This window comes from Xiphophorus maculatus, chromosome 5, assembly GCF_002775205.1.
Source record: "Xiphophorus maculatus strain JP 163 A chromosome 5, X_maculatus-5.0-male, whole genome shotgun sequence".
NCBI lineage: Eukaryota > Metazoa > Chordata > Actinopteri > Cyprinodontiformes > Poeciliidae > Xiphophorus > Xiphophorus maculatus.
In genome coordinates, this window is record NC_036447.1 from 27,648,525 (window position 1) to 27,664,704 (window position 16,180).

Consider the following 16,180-nt stretch of genomic DNA (forward strand, 5'->3'; position numbering starts at 1 on the left):
ATGAATTGCCTGCTGCCTGCTGTGTCATTTAAAATCAGATTTTTTTCTCTTTAGCACGGCAGGGTCGAAGGAAGAAAACAACCACGTCCACATCAGATGTAAATTCAGATTGCACGAAAAAATGAATCTTTTCATTGATTGTTTGGGTTTAAAAAAACACAGAGGGAGACAGGAAATGTATAAAGATCCCAAACAAATTACTTTTTGCTACGGTTTCTGTGTGTTATGTGGGTCTGACAGCTTGTCCACACGTGGCCACACACACACACACACACACCACAGTAATGCAGCGTTCAGATGAGATAGGCTGGGCCGGGTGAGCCTCCAGACTCAAACACCATATTAGATCTGGTTGGCTGATCTTCCTTACCAATTTGCTGGACACCTCTCCGTCCCTCATCCCCCTCTCCCTGCCTCTGTCCGAGCAACTTCAGAAATGTTTACCCTTTCATCCCTTTTTTTTGTCCCACAAGTTTTCCCCCCCCTACAAAAGTTGGCTTTGGCCAGGTGGATATTTAGTTTCTTGGAGAAATCAGCAACAAGGAGGCTGTACGTAGACTTATTCCCCAAAATGAACCAGTACGATTTTATTCAACAGGCTGTTCTTTCCATAAACGAACAGCTCCAATTGCATCAAAGAAAAGTAATATTTTAATAGTAAATATGGAATTGCAGGTAATTTGATGTCGTTTTGAGTTTAGTGCATCTCAAAATGAATAGCATGATTATTAGCAATAAGGTTAAATGCCTAGTAATCCATTTGAGTGATAGCTACTTATATTACTTATATCTTGGTGTCAAACTCAGGTTCATTTTGTCACATCAAAAATCTGAATGTTCTTAAAGGGCCGGTTGAGCCAGAATATATTAATAAAACTCATTAATAAACTGTTAAAATATGAATAAGTTGTTGTCCCTCCAGGATTTAGATTTTTTTTTTTCTTCTTCTTTTTTGCAATCCAAGTCACAGATTTTTCTGTGCTAATTTAGAAATATTTGCAAGGAACGTTTACGATATTTGAGCTAATGTATGATGTTAAATGCGATTTTAAACCCAATGATTTTGACCAATTTTGAGAGAAATTTGCAGTAAAATCGGAGAAAATGTGGGAAGCTGTTTATTTTGTGTGAACTTTGGAGGTTTGTGAACAACTGGAGGGATTCATTGATGTAGTTTAGAGGGCCACATAAAAAGCTACGGATAAAAAGCCAGATTTGGCCCTTGACTTTGACACATGTGACTTATATGAACAACATTAGAAAATGACTGATCAAAATATCTTTTTGCCACCTCTTAGATGACATGTAAATAAGTATCAGCAAACATTCATTTTGACCTTTATAATTCTATACCTGAAATGGTTTTGGTGCAGTCCTGTCTTTCTGTCTCGCATGCCAAACCGCCTGGTTTATTTCAATAACTTTGCTGTCGAGATGTAAGTGATCTGACGTGTTGCAGATGCAACGTTTTAGCCTGAAGTGCTGCTAAAGCGCATAAACAAGTTCAAAAGCGCAGCGCAGCTCCATCAGCAGCTTTCAGACGTTTCCCCCCCGGGGGAATTCAGCAGAGCATAAACGCTTTTATTGTTGGTGAAAAACCAACAAATCTGTGACATCAGAGCTCAGAGCCAGAAATCAAGAGTGCAAAGTAACTGAAAAGAGAACTATTCATCATAAAGGAAATCCAAAGTAAGTTACAAATAACGATAACGGTCAAGTTTGTTTTTTTTTCTTTTCTGTTTCGTTATTCCAGTTAAAGGGAACTAAAGACGTACTCGGCCACGCTTTTACAAATCACCGAGTGGTCAAAATATTGTCTCATGTCTTTCTTTTTGGAGCGATTTATTTGGTCACAGCTTAAAAAATAAATTGAGCCATGTCTGTGGGTTTGAACAAAAGGTGGCAGGCGCATGATGGTCAGTGAAAATTAGTGTGTGATTTTGTAATTTATGTTTAAAAAATGGGTATGACTTATTGAACAAAAATAATTCCCTACGCTGAACTTTAATTTTAGTAAATATCCGACCAGCGACGGATATTTACTAAGGTTTGAAGAACAGCAAAAGGTTTTGAAGAACATAAGACAGTTTCAGACTGTGACTTGGCTGTGCGGTTTGTGTTACAGCCAATCATAAGTTGGGTTGATCTTTGCTCCGGTTGTATTAGTAGGGACAGCTGTGTATTCATTTTTTAAAGGGGGGACATTATGTCAAATCAACTTTGGAGCTTTGTGTCATATAATTATGTCATTCCCTCATCAAAAACATACTTGGAGTGTTGCTTTCATACTTTTGTGTATGTTTGAGAAATCATTGGATCTCCAGTGGTGCCTAGATGCTTGCCCATAGTAATTTTAAATTTCTTTTAAGGTATGTTTGATATATACAGCATTTTTATAACATTCTTGATTGTGCTATAAAATGACATCATGTGACTGGAAAATACAAAATATTCCCCGTTAATGTGTGTCTGGAGTAGGGCTGAGTTTTATGTCTCAGACAGGCGAATGATGGATAACACACTGTGATTCTAAAATTATGTTATTATAATATTTCATGTTAAGTCTTCAATAGTGAACTGTTTTCTGTAAAGTCTTGTAATTCAGTGCATTTTTCTAAAACATTTGCAGTTCAGTGAAAGTAAGAGCTGCTTCAATATGTAGATTTATTTCACTGAGGCTTGCGCTCAAAGCCGTTATCAGTTTCATCGTCCTCCGTTGATGTTTCTAACCGCAAGAAAAAGTTAAGAAAAAGTTGCCCGTTTTTGGACGTTTAGCCGCGTCCGTTCCTGGAGCTTTCCTCTTTTAAACCCAAGCCTTCTCCAGGCCGCTTCTGTTCTTTCTACTTTCCGTCTTTTAAACACTGAAAAAGCAAAACAAACAGCCAACATGGCCGTTTCAACAGAAAATCTGCTTCCCCAAGCTAACAACGGAATTACACACATCGATTACAGATGATCATTTTAACTGATTTTAAGTTCAAATGTCCTGCCGTAAGTAACTTTTACGAAGCTAATTCTTGTATTAAAGAGTGCAACACAATGTTGCGCACTAACTCTGATCAATTTTCCAATTTGCAACAAGAACGTGAATGAAACCGAGTACAAGACATTCTCCTGGCTTTTTGTCCAAAGTTGAACAAAACAGAGAAGAAAAATGAGTACAGAACACAAGAATATGTTCAATGATGACAACCTGATGAGAGGGAAGAAGTTATTTGACCAATCAGGCTGGAATAAAGGAAGAGAATAAGAGGAAATCGGAGCACTTTTTGAGTCATTTTGCTGAAATGTGGCTTAATAAGTGAATGAATCACCAACCAGCCAGAGTAGAAAAGGTAAATTATAGAAAATACATATATCAGGTCAGAAGAGAAAAAAGAGAAAATTTCAATGCTTTTTAAAATGAAAGACTAACCGTAGAAGCAGCGGTTTAAGTAAAAATGGTAAAATAGAAAGAGCAAAAAGAGAATGCAAAGTGAGAAAATCAAGCCTGTAATAAAAAACAATTATGAAAAAACTAAAATAAAACAAACATAAAAATGTAAAGGAGAAAGTAAATTCTAAAGTTTTATCATTGAGTTTGTGTTTAATTATCTGCATGACATTTTTTGTTCAATGTTTAATTTAAATCATGTTTAATGTTTCAGTTTTGTCTGAAGCCCTTTCTGATTTTTATAAAGGCAAAAGTGCTACATGGCTAAAATTTACATACATATAAGTATAATTTACTTATTGTTGTCACGGGATTTGGATGAATGGGCCGGTGGATCATCACATGACCACAGAAATTTTACAAAAATTGTAAAAAAAATAAAAGAAAATTCAAGTCAAGCAGATAGGGCTCCAAAAAAATTACAAAGCAAAAAGCAAGTAATCCCAACATTAAAACTAAGACGCAGGCGAAGAAAAGGGGAATGCTGGAGGGAGGGAGAATCCTGGACACAGGAAAAAATATTTATGTCAAATAAGTTCAATTAAAAGACAAAATGCTGTGGTGACTGTGGAAGAAACAAACTCCGTGAGTAAATATACGCTTTGTGTCACGAGGAGGCATTAAAGAGATTAGACTGAGGCTTGTTTAGTGCTGCGGCTCCAGCCCACTGGGACTATTTTATTGGCTGCTGTGTCATGATTCTGGCATGAAAGCAATTTTGAGTGTTGCCTCTGACAACATCGATAAGCCAAATAAACGTACAAGTGGACATGCTCCGAGAGAAGAAGGGGCAAGAAGAAGTGACAATGGAGGGATGTGGGGATATACTGCTGTAAAAAAAAAAAAAACAAAGATAGAGATGGGGACTTTTTTAACAAAAGAAAAGAGAAAAAGATATTCCGAAATCAATCAAATTCGTCATGGTTTGAAGGCAAAACTGAGATTTTAAAATTTGCGAATCATAAAATGGCTGCCGATGTTCATGTGCTCATGAATGCGTTCTAAGAGTTGCAGTTATAGACAACCAACATCTGTTAATACACACTTAGCAGATGCTGGTTAAGTGTGTATTGTGCAGTGTGTGTGTATTGGGACAAAATGGGTCGGATTCTTAGCGCTCTACCGTCTCAGGATGGAGTACATCGCATTTCCCATCCACATCAAAGAGCCAATGCTCATCAAACTCAAGACGTTTAAAAACCATGACACTGTGGACAATTTTCAAATAGTAACCAGCTTCAGCTTCTATAACCTGGCATGTATTGTAAGGTGAGAACGCATCCGTTTTGTAGGTAATTATTTCTTCTTTAGCAACAATTATGAACAACAGATGAATAATGGGAAGCATCGTTTAAGAGGTATAATTTCTTGTCATTAAATTGACTTAGAATTTAAAGAGATCCACAAACACTGAAAACACCAAGCAAACTAACACCGAATCCCCTCAACAAGTGAATTTGTTGTTTACGCACCAATAAATCACACGCTATGAGCAACGCTTATAATCAGATCATCTAAAACCTTGTGGGTTATAAACGACTAAATCTGCGTCAAATACGATGAAGGAAGCAGACGAGACAGAAGCCTGTTGAACGCGGACAGAGTGAAGACATCAAAGGACAGTAAAATGAAAGCTGGTGGAGGGTAGAGGGAAAAAACCCCCAGAAAGAACAGAGATGTGGATGAAATGTCGATGAGGAGAGAAGGTTAACTTTTAGTTTGTGGGGCCAAAGCTCTGTACAAAGGAGCCATGTGTTGCTGCTTTGCTAAAAAGACAAACTCTTGTATGTATGCTCCCATGGGATGCCAGAGAAAGGTCATAGTGATTCTGACCTGTTTATTTTTCTGATCACTCAGAGTCAGATGAAGCGCTAGGTGGTCGCTACATCCGTCTGATACTAATGCTGTTTTTAATTGCATGATATCAGTAACAAATGTTTTGACCTGAAATATGAAGTGATGAAAACTTTTCATTACAAAGATATTGCAAAAAGATGACCTCACCGGGTCCAAAAGGACCCACTTACGCATCAGAGGGTTGATAGAGGAGCCATGTTGTGATGACTTCCACTAGGCAGAGTTTCAGAAAATACAGGAGCTTAAAGAGACAGAGGCTCAATCTTGTAGTCAAGTTTCTTTTAACTTATTTTTGATATATGTAGCATTTTTATAATAACTGACACTAACTGCGTCAAATACGATTACTTGGTTGTGCAATAAAGTGGCTCCGTATGCCTGAAAAATACATCATACTGCCACTTAAAAATGAAATTGATCCTGTTAATCTTGTTAGTAGCATCATTTATGGCATTGTTAGCAGCATTACAACTGACTAATTTGAGAAAATGTATGATATATTGCCAATTTCTAAAGTAAAGTTCATTTGTTAATTAGCCAAAACTGCTAATTTCAAAGTAGATCAACTAGTCTATTCTCTATTAGCGGTTATAATCCATCCAGAGTCTTTTGATTCCTGGCGTTTCAAAAGTGATCTTCTTCAGCATGCACTAAAACCAACTCTTCCATCTCCCTGACGCTTTTCATCCACATCCACAGTTACTCCATCTTCCACTCTGATTTTTCTCGTCATGTTTTCCCTTCTTTTTTTCACCCCTCCTTTCCCTCTCCCTCTATAACAGTGTCAACCCTTTAATAATATACAAGCCCCTTGTCTTTCCTGGCAGCGGTGGCAAGATTCTTTGCAGGATTCAATCATGGCCCCCCCGCTAATGAGATTAGCATGGCTAATGCACATGGCTCTTCCTCACTACATTACCTCTGGCGCGCGGCTGGTGTTCCACATTGCGGTACAGTTGCCCTGACACAACGGCTGATTTCCGGGCGACTGAACTAAGTCAAGCCTGTGGTTTGACTCGATCTCGTCAGGAGGGATTTAAAGGGGGAAACTCTCAGGTAACGCAAGCGAGTCGAGTCTTTGACAAAATAAGGCCTCGGACGAGTCATTTCATACATGCGCATGGGAGGTCTGCAAGGGGAGGGCTTGGATCGTCTCACAGCTTTCCACTGTGTTTGAGGAGCTTTAGGAGAACCTGGCACTCCGAACAGGCAGAATGGAGAGGGAGAATATGGATGAAGAGATGAAGAAGCAGATTAGCTTAGCATCCTGGGGTTTCATTGTTTAGCCCTACGCTAATCACAGTCCAAACATGTTTACCAAAAGCTAGTTGTCGAGGAACAGAACATTGTTTTATTTTGAGTATGACTTAACTGAAGCAGCAGGTAGAATAGAAATGATAAATTGCCATCGTTAGTAATTGTTGATGGATGCAAAAGTCTACCCAATACACACAGCTCTCACACACACACCCACACACACACATTCTAAAACAATGATTTAGGAAAACTACAGAAAGCCCAAAGGCACAAGAATCTAATTACTTGTGTCATTGGTTAAATGGATAGTCTGCTTGTATTTCAGTGGCGACAGACCTTCACTACTTTCATTCTAATTCAAATTTTGATTATTTTTCAAAATGCTAATGAACTGAAGTTCAGTAATAGATCCCAGATAAAGCAACATGGACTTAGAATTTAGTTTTGTGGTAAAAGACTATTTATTACTTCTTTTTTTTAGGCAACTGTATGGTACTACATTCATAGCGCCACAAACACAAACATGGTTCTTGGAAAACATTCCCATTTGAAATATTCTTATTTTGGATACCACTTACTTAAAGAAGTGTGATCTAACCTGAACTCAGTGACTGTATTTAACCATATGTTCAAATTTCTCCTTACTATTAAAAATAGCCAGCAGACTCAAACAAAACAACATTCAATCCACTAAAAGTGTATCAGTGCATCTCACCAAAACCAGAGATTAGAGGACAAGGAGGTTGTCCTGCTGAAACCAAACAGGTACAGCTCAGAAATATATTTGTCTTTCCTAGATGACAACAGATTTCATCATCTTCCATTGCAATGTTCTCAAACTTCACCATGACATGAGGCTGAACACACAGATCCACTTCCACAGAGCAGACTTGTTCAGAAAAGTTCCTGCAGAACATTTTCTTCTTTAAGGCATCACTGGCAACAGTTGCCTTGCTTCGCCAGCTACACAAGTTGGGCCGGGATTGGTCAGAACCCGCCTTCCCCCGAGACGCAAAAAAAGTGTTATTGTGCTTATTGTGTTCTATTTCACGGTGCAGCGCAGCTGAATGCCGCCAGTTTTTCTTGCTGTGCGGGGAAAAAAGCTTTAGTGCAGGAACCTTCACCAGAAACATGGTGACCCGTCAAGCTTCGTCCAGAACAAGACTGAGCAACAGACTCCATGTCTCCCCGCTGGTTGAAATGACAGATTCTCATATTAGAACTAAATGTACAAACGAAGGAACTCACCTCTACTTGAGCTGGAGTTAATTCAGAACATGCAGAGGTGGAGACGTCCTATCCGTTCCGAGAACACTGCCTCCTGGTTACAGTCTTCTAACTTCTTCAGTAAAGTGAAACTCTTTCAGACTCTGAATGCTGGGTAATATTTTACCCCTCCCAAAGAGTCTAATTATATCTAGAGGTCCATGTCCAATTTGATCCGGTTCCTGTGTCCGAGGAGCTTCGGTAGCAACACTTCCCCTGGACAAAAACAAGAGAAAAGAGAAAGAAGAAAATGTAAGTAGGTTTTTTTATTGTTTTGTTTTATTTGTTTATTTATTTTACATATTTACAGAAAATAAAACTCAAAAGGAAAACCAAGTTAAACAGCGAGTATTGATTAGTTTTACATATTTGTAGAAATGATCTCTGGCTCAATATTGCTAAGTATCTACAGCTATGAGTGGACGTTTATCGTATCGTTTGTCATTTATCGGGATAAATTCCTCTGATTTAGCGATAAATGTCAATTAAATATGTTTTTAAAAACCCAAAACAGTTTGCATTGTCGCGATTGCTAGTTTGATCATTTTCTCCACCATTTGTTCCATGACAGCATCAACGAATATCAACACATTTGAACATATGACTAAATGCAGTGACTGTGTGCAGCTTAGTGACAGAGATCACACTTATTTATGTGACTGGTGTCCTAAAAAAAAGCGTATTTGTTATGCTTTTATCGTTACCGTGACAGTACTACAAAATATCATAACATTCTAAGTCCATGTCACCGGCCCTGTTTATGGCTTATTTCCATTCCAGTTCGAAGCTGAAATGCGTCTCATTAAGTATGCAGCGAATGTCTCTGTGTGGTGCCAGGAAGACGGCGCGGACCAGCTTCAGCTTTGAGAATAGTTCACAGCAGGAATGGTTCATGATTGTTGACAAGTGAGGTCATTTATTATTTATTCACTCATTTGCTTAGATATGACATTCAAGCTGGAAGGGAAAAAAAGTTCATAAATTATAAGGAATGAGGGAAGCATCTGTTTACAGTAATGGAAGAGTTTCGCACAAACGTGGATAATATTCACAGCTTGTAGCAGCTTGTTTGTTAACAAATGCTGCAAAAAAAAAAAAAGAAATGCAGTAATGTTAATGATAAAAAAGAGTGTTTTATATGAATTCTGAAAACACACACCAGAACCGAGCAAATAAAAATAATTAGTATTATTCAATAGAATTTCAATACAGCATAAATGTTGGTATTTACTATACCTGCTTTAATTATTACGACAAAGTTAACACCATATATTGTTACTCTTAATATATAATCTTTTATACCAGATTTATACAAATCTTACATCCATACAAGCCCAGTCGACAGGTCTGAGAAAACGAGCTGAAATTCTGCCAGAGACGCTCTCTAGCTCCGTAGTGTCTAAAGTGAAGCCATCTGCAGCCCTTAAATTGATTTGCAGCAAATGACTGTAATTAAAAAAAATGTTCCAAATCAATTTGACGTAAATGGAAACTTACATGGAGCTAAATAAATGGAAACTTTTAAAACCTGCCTAAAGCAAAATGCTCCACTAACGAATTGAAGTCGTTTCGCCTTTGGTTGACCATTTTTTAATTGTATAGAGAGAGTAGAACCACAAACAGGCTGAATTCAGCCGAGTTTAATGGAGGTAAAAAGGTTTTTCAGAAGGTTTGTTTGGACTTGGAGCATTACGGCACAATCTGAACTGGATATCAAAGTAAATCTGTCCAAAGAAATGTTTTCGTATCACCATTTTAGACTTTCTTACAGTTAATATAACACAACGTGTTTTCTACATTTTTGTGAAAACGTTACTTTCTTAAAAGATGTGATCTTGGAACAAACATCTGAAGGCTTTCTCGACTCAACAGCTTTAAAAGAAAAAAGAAAATAGATTTCCCAACCCGGCCTGGGATTGTACAGTAATCAACAGCCTCTATCTAATACTTGCATTTCCTTGTTATGAACAGTTGTGAACTGCACTCAAGTGCATTAAAGCTATTAAAGTCAACATTATGATTATATTAGCCTGACATTTCTGTAGCTCTGAATGCAGTAAAAGAAAACAACCTTAATTCATTCTGTACATTGTGTCGTGTATCAAAAGAATAAACGGCAGAAAATCTTCATTAAGCGGTTCTTAAATCAAAAATGTCAAACGCGTGTGGTTAAGTGTAAAGAGATGAGTCGACCAACAGTCAACATAATACCAGAACATGCGAGGGGGCATGGGAAACTTAAATGTCACAGCACATTAATGCAGGTCACCATCGGCTTTCATAACCTGTGAGTTAGAGGATGGAGCTGGTGCAAGTGCTGGAGAGACATTAAGTAGAAGGAACCAAGATGAGTATTTTTATCTCCATCGGCCTGCGAGGCCTTTGGCGTTAAGCAAAGGTTAGAAGATAGGGGGACAGAAAATAAAGAAGAAAAGCAAGTTAGATTGAATGTTAAGGAAGATGGCTGACTGTAATTCAATAGGATAGCAGACCAGAGAACATGTGGAGAACATGGGGGAATTTTCCAGTCATACTTTGAGAGCGCACATTTTCAGTCTGAAAGCAGGATTTTATGTCTTTTGTTCTTAAAACTTAATACTCGTGCTTACATTTTCATTTTGAAAGCCTCACTTCATGTCTTTCTTCGCAATGTTTGTACTCAAACCTTTCTCCTCACGCTCAGAACTTGTCTCCACTTGCAAAACTCTCTGCTCGCTTACGAAACATTTTCTGCTTGCTTTTGGATCAAAAATGCACCGTTGCTTGGCAACCTCTCAAGCAACGAGAGGTTACCAACGAGAGAATAAGAGTGTTGTACTGGGTGTGTTTGTTTCCTGTAAGCAAAAGTATTAAGATTTTGAGAACAAAAAACATGAAATCCTGCTTTCAGACTGAACATGTGTGCTCTTGAATTATGGCAGAAAAATTCCCCCATATGGAGAGGGATAAATATAAGTGCTAGAAGAAGAGCAGAAAGAAGAGGATGGCAGTTTGGACATTTATTGGAAACCAAAAAATTAAAATAAAAAGTGTTTTTAGAAGCTCACAATGACACCTGGTCATTATCCACACTAAATACAGCTGTGGAAATAAGCATCAGACAGGTCAATGTTTGTCCTCAGTAAATATGTTTGTAATTGAGCTATTGACATAAAATTCACACCAAATGTTAACAACACAAGTAATCCACACAAAGAATAAACAAACCGTCTGTGAACTAGGTTATGTGTAATAAAGTGGAAGTACACCGGCGGTGAGAAGAGAAGCATATGGTGATAGGTAAAAATAAAGAAAAATTTTATAACCTTTGTAAACTTGTTTTTCCAAACCTACTGATGGCAATGAACAGCATCAGAACCATAATGCAGAATAAAAAAACAACATCATTAATTCACCGTAAAGCAGCAAAGAGCATCTGTTCCTTGCAAAACTTGTGATAAATGAGTTAAAAATAATAAAATAATCAGAAGAGCTTTCCAAGACCTAAGACCTGGAATTAGCATAAGCATTTCTCCCATTACAAAAATAACTGCATTTCTACTGACCATAAAACTGCGCAATTTGACATTTTGAAAACAAATGTGCCTAATGGAAACACGGCACTTTTGAAAATAAAAACCAAATTTTTTTTAATAAAACGCTTTGGTGTTGGGATGAGGTGGCTTTTTTGGCCGTATCAAAGTTTGTGTATTTCACAAAACTGCAACAGAAGCACTTTTTTTCGCATCACACAAGTCACGTGATCAACAACCGGAAGAAGACGACAGGAAGTAGTTGGTCGGACGGTTTTCAGCAACTTACTGCATAAACAAACTTCTTTGCCGAAACGCAGCAATTGCAAAATTGTGTGTTTTTGACATTAGCAGAAGACTTTCCATTACAAAGTCTTGCGCACATTTGTAATGGAAACGCAGTTGATGAGAAATACGCTCAGTTGGAATGGTGTTCAAATTCAAAACTCCATTGAAGAAGAAAAAGCAGGTGGAAAGTCAGTTAAAGTTTGAGGAACACAATATAGTCCTTAAAACCTACTGAGAATATATTTGCTCAAATTATACTTTAACTTTTAAAAATCACTACGCATTATGTTTGGAGAAGTGGCACTACACATTGTTCTAAAAACACCATGGCAACGGCGATGTCAGCAGGTCATTTTGTTGGGTTATCTTTGAGCATAAGGAACATGACTGAAGGAAACAAAAGAAGGAAGAGTTTTATTAGAACATCCATAATGAAACTCTAAAGATGAAACTTGCCTGGATTTGTCCTGCCAGACAGTAAAGTGATTAAACACACAGAGAAGGAAGATTTCAGCTGGTTTCAGAAAATAAAATAGAACTGCTAGAGTCGACCAGTCAGTCACCACATCAGTTTCTGTATGAACTGAGGATCAAAGTTCATAAAGAAAGTCCTCAGAAGCTTCAATTCAAAGATGTTTTGTGGACGAATGGGTCAAACTATAATCTGTGAAATGCATTAAAATCTGTGAAATGCATTAAAATCTGTGAAATGCATTAATTACATTTCAGAAAGTGTGTTTTATTGTTCAATCATTTAATGTACTGTCTAAATAATAGATTAACTTCTTTTGATTTGTGTGAGTTGAGTTGTTACCAATACCTGTTGGAAATCTCGTCGTGAAATTAATGTCAGCGTTGACGTATTCAACACTTTTTTGGGATTTTTGATTTTTCTGTGTAAAGTGAAATAGCTATAAATGGGATTTAGCAAAGGTGACAGAAGCGTATTAACACAAGCCCTTTTTTCCCCTCTTATCTCTGACTGAGGAAGGGAGGGAAAAAAAAACAGAAAAGATTCTGGCTCGAATTCAGACAAGAACAAATGTGTCAAAATGAAGTTTTGATCCACAGCAATGCCCAACAGTGAGCTTTAGGCTATTTTGTTTTGGGAAAATGGAAAAAGAGAGGAAGGGAACACGGTGCATTACTGCACAGGACGACAGATGGCTGGATTGGCAGATGCAGAAATAGGAGAAAAGAGGAAAAAATGCAAACGCAACAATACAGTTGAATTAATTCAAGGAATATTTGTCTTGCACTTTGTTGTGAGCTGGATCAGAGTAAGAGGGCTTATGGGGGCTGTGTTTTGTTTTTTTCTTACTTATCAATTTTCATTTATCTTTTATCAATAATACTACTTTTTACAATTCCCTAATGTAAGATCAGATTTGTTGCATTTTGGTGGAACCCATTTTATAGCACAATCAAGTATCTATGTTACCTTCAGTTGTTATGAAAATGCTATATGTATCATTCAGGTGTTTTGTACAGCCAGATGGTTGCCATGGGAGATTAAAGGATTTCTCAAACATACATGATAGAGTCAAAGCAACACTCCAGGTCTGTTTTTGATGAGGGAAAAACATTATAACATGATGTCGATTTTACATGATACCGCCCCTTCGAGGTTCTTTTCTTCTGTGTGTACTGTGATGCTAACCAGTGCTACTTATGAGCTTGTCAAACATATAAATAGAAGCCAAAGATATAACTGTTTAACGCAGCAATTTAACTGTTTGATTGGACGTGAATTCTGTTCAACGAGCCTCCGACCTGTAACGTCACCAACCATGCTGACCACCGTGTCAAGTATGAAAACTGACCAGAAATGATTTTATTTACTCTCCATAGAGTTCGCCAACAGTAAAAATGTCACCCGGTCTTACAGCAGACAGCAAGCCGAGGCTGCAGGAGAAAAAGACGCCTGCTGCCATGCAAACATACAGTCTGTGCTCACACATGTCAGTAGACGGAGGGTCTGTAAGAAGAAGAAAACAGAGTGTGGGCTTTGAAGGAGAGATAAGATAGATTTACATAGAGTGGGGGTTTGAGTAGATGGCTGCATGTTTCTCATCAGCTGTCAGTGGAATCCATTTGCTCTATTGCTTTCCTTTTTTCATCCTCACCTTCTCCCCACAGCATGCTGGAGCCCGGATAACGTCCGTTTAGTATGGGACGCAAGCATGGAGAAAATCTTCACATTCGTGTTTGTTTTGCTCATTCTGTCCAATTCTTTTTTCAATTCTCATCTGAAATCCAATATTTTCTAAATTATTAGTAGCGGAGTGAAAAAAATACATAAAAATTAATGCTGCAGCTATAATGTGTTTTGGTGATTCAGCTGTCTGCATTTTTTTTTTTTAAATATGAGTGGGTGAGCAGATGACATTTGGATGACTGCCACACAGTCAGAACACATTGCTTCTGTCAGTATTAATGGGGTAGATTTCTTTCTTTTTTTTAACACTCTAAGGAGTTTTGAAGTGTTTTACCGTCTCATAACCGGACTGGTCGAAACCAGTTCAGCCCGATTGTCAAAGAGATTTTAAAGTATATATAAATCCGAGGTATGTCTCTAATTGGAAGATTGTTGCCATTTTCTGTGAAACAAAAAAAAAAAAAAAAATATATATATATATATATATATATATATATATATATATATATATATATATATATATATATATATATATATATACTGCTCAAAAAAATAAAGGGAACACTTAAACAACACAATATAACTCCAAGTAAATCAAACTTCTGTGAAATCAAACTGTCCACTTAGGAAGCAACACTGATTGACTATCAATTTCACCTGCTGTTGTGCAAATGGAACTTTGTACAGAACAAAGTATTCAATGAGAATATTTCTTTCATTCAGATCTAGGATGTGTTATTTGAGTGTTCCCTTTATTTTTTGAGCAGTATATATATATATATATATATATATATATATATATATATATATATATATATATATATATATATATATATATATATATATATATATATATAAAAGTTCATTAGCAAACCAAATAGGCTGTAAAAAATAAATTACCTCTTTATTTTCTAAATATTACAATGCACTGTGAGCAAATATTAGAATGTGAGCCGCACCGTGAATAAAAGTGGAATATGACAAGACTCAAGCTACATGTTAAAAATTGATTTTTTTTGTTTTCTCTATATCTATAAATAGTTTTAAACTAGTTTTTAACCACTTAACTGCCACCCTTAAAAACTTTCTCTGTTTTTAGTGGTGAAATTCAACTGCAGGGTACAAAAGATTAGAGGAAACAAAAATTCTCCTCCTGAAAATCTAGAAGCACCAGATTGATATTTCAGATTTCCATTTTCATTCAAATTATCCTTTCATCTGCACAGTGTCAGTGTGTAACAACTAAAAGTTTTTGTTTTTTTAAAGTCACTACAATGGATGATTGAAAAGTTCCGTGAGAAACTGGTGAAATTGTGTAAAAATCCAAATATTCAAATATTTTAGAAAAAAAAATCAGCAAACAGACAAAGTTTTCATACATTTTCTCAATTTCTAAAGAGAAATCCACAAGTTTCACCACAAATAGGCAGAACTGTTTATTATGTACTAATACAGTATGTATAAAATAACATTTAAAAATTAAACTAAATTAAAGCCTTTACATTGAGTAGATTCTACTATGACTACATTCAAAAATAATTACTGTTTAACAAAATCAATGACTAATTTTCTGTAAGATAATTCTGACTAAAGTACTTTCTGTTAGGAACCGCTAATAAATAATTATAACTCAGTGTAATTAACTTCTTGTTTCCCTGGGCCTTTAAGGGGAGGGATTACTAGAGAGGGTAGGAGCTTCTTAAAGAGACAGAGGCTAATTTCAATGTATCACATACAGCAATGATGAAAGATCAAATTTCATTTTTATGTCATTTTTGATATACACAGCACTTTCATAACAACTAAAGGTAACGTAGTTACTTGGAAAATAGACAACGCCCGCCCTTCATCATCAAACAATATCTCAAACAGGAATCAAAGTGATACAGGTAGAAAAAGGACAAAATGACAACACTGCGAGAAAATATGAGCAGATTGGGAGGAGGGAGAGAGAAGAAGAAAAAAATAAGACATTAAGTCGGCGGAGGACGGCGAAGGTGAACAAAGAGAGATGAGCAGCTATTTGGGTAAACTTGCATAAAACAAATGACTCAATGGTTTAAGAAGAAGGATATAAAGCTGCCAACGCACATCTAATGTTCACCAAAAGCTACGCGTAGTGGGAAGATGAGATAAAAGGAACAACAACAAAAAAAAACCCAGAGATTTTATTCTCAGCTTGTTTGGTAATATGCAAGGAGTTTCTGACATAATATAACAGATGAGATAGGTTACTTTTTCTTCATAACTTGCACATCTCTGCTGTTTCTTGATGAGGTTTTTTCCCTTCTCCTCAGAAAACGTGGTGTTGGAGCTTGTGCCTGGATAGTGAAGGTCGTTAGCCGTTTGTTAGCCCTCAACACAGATGTCCGGAGTTTAGATTCCCAACCCTGCGACCTTTGCTGCATC

The 16,180-nt window shown here is 36.9% G+C and overlaps 1 protein-coding gene across 1 annotated transcript in view; it reads right to left on the reverse strand.

Annotated features, from left to right (window-relative positions):
• The window catches only part of LOC102225909 (protein phosphatase 1 regulatory subunit 29-like), a 214,318-nt gene that overhangs the window by 128,216 nt on the left and 69,922 nt on the right, over positions 1-16,180 (reverse strand). The window contains exon 2 of the mRNA XM_005809605.2: positions 7,796-8,029. The gene's annotated coding sequence lies outside the window, so the exon portion shown is untranslated. The remainder of the gene's footprint in view (positions 1-7,795; positions 8,030-16,180) is intronic.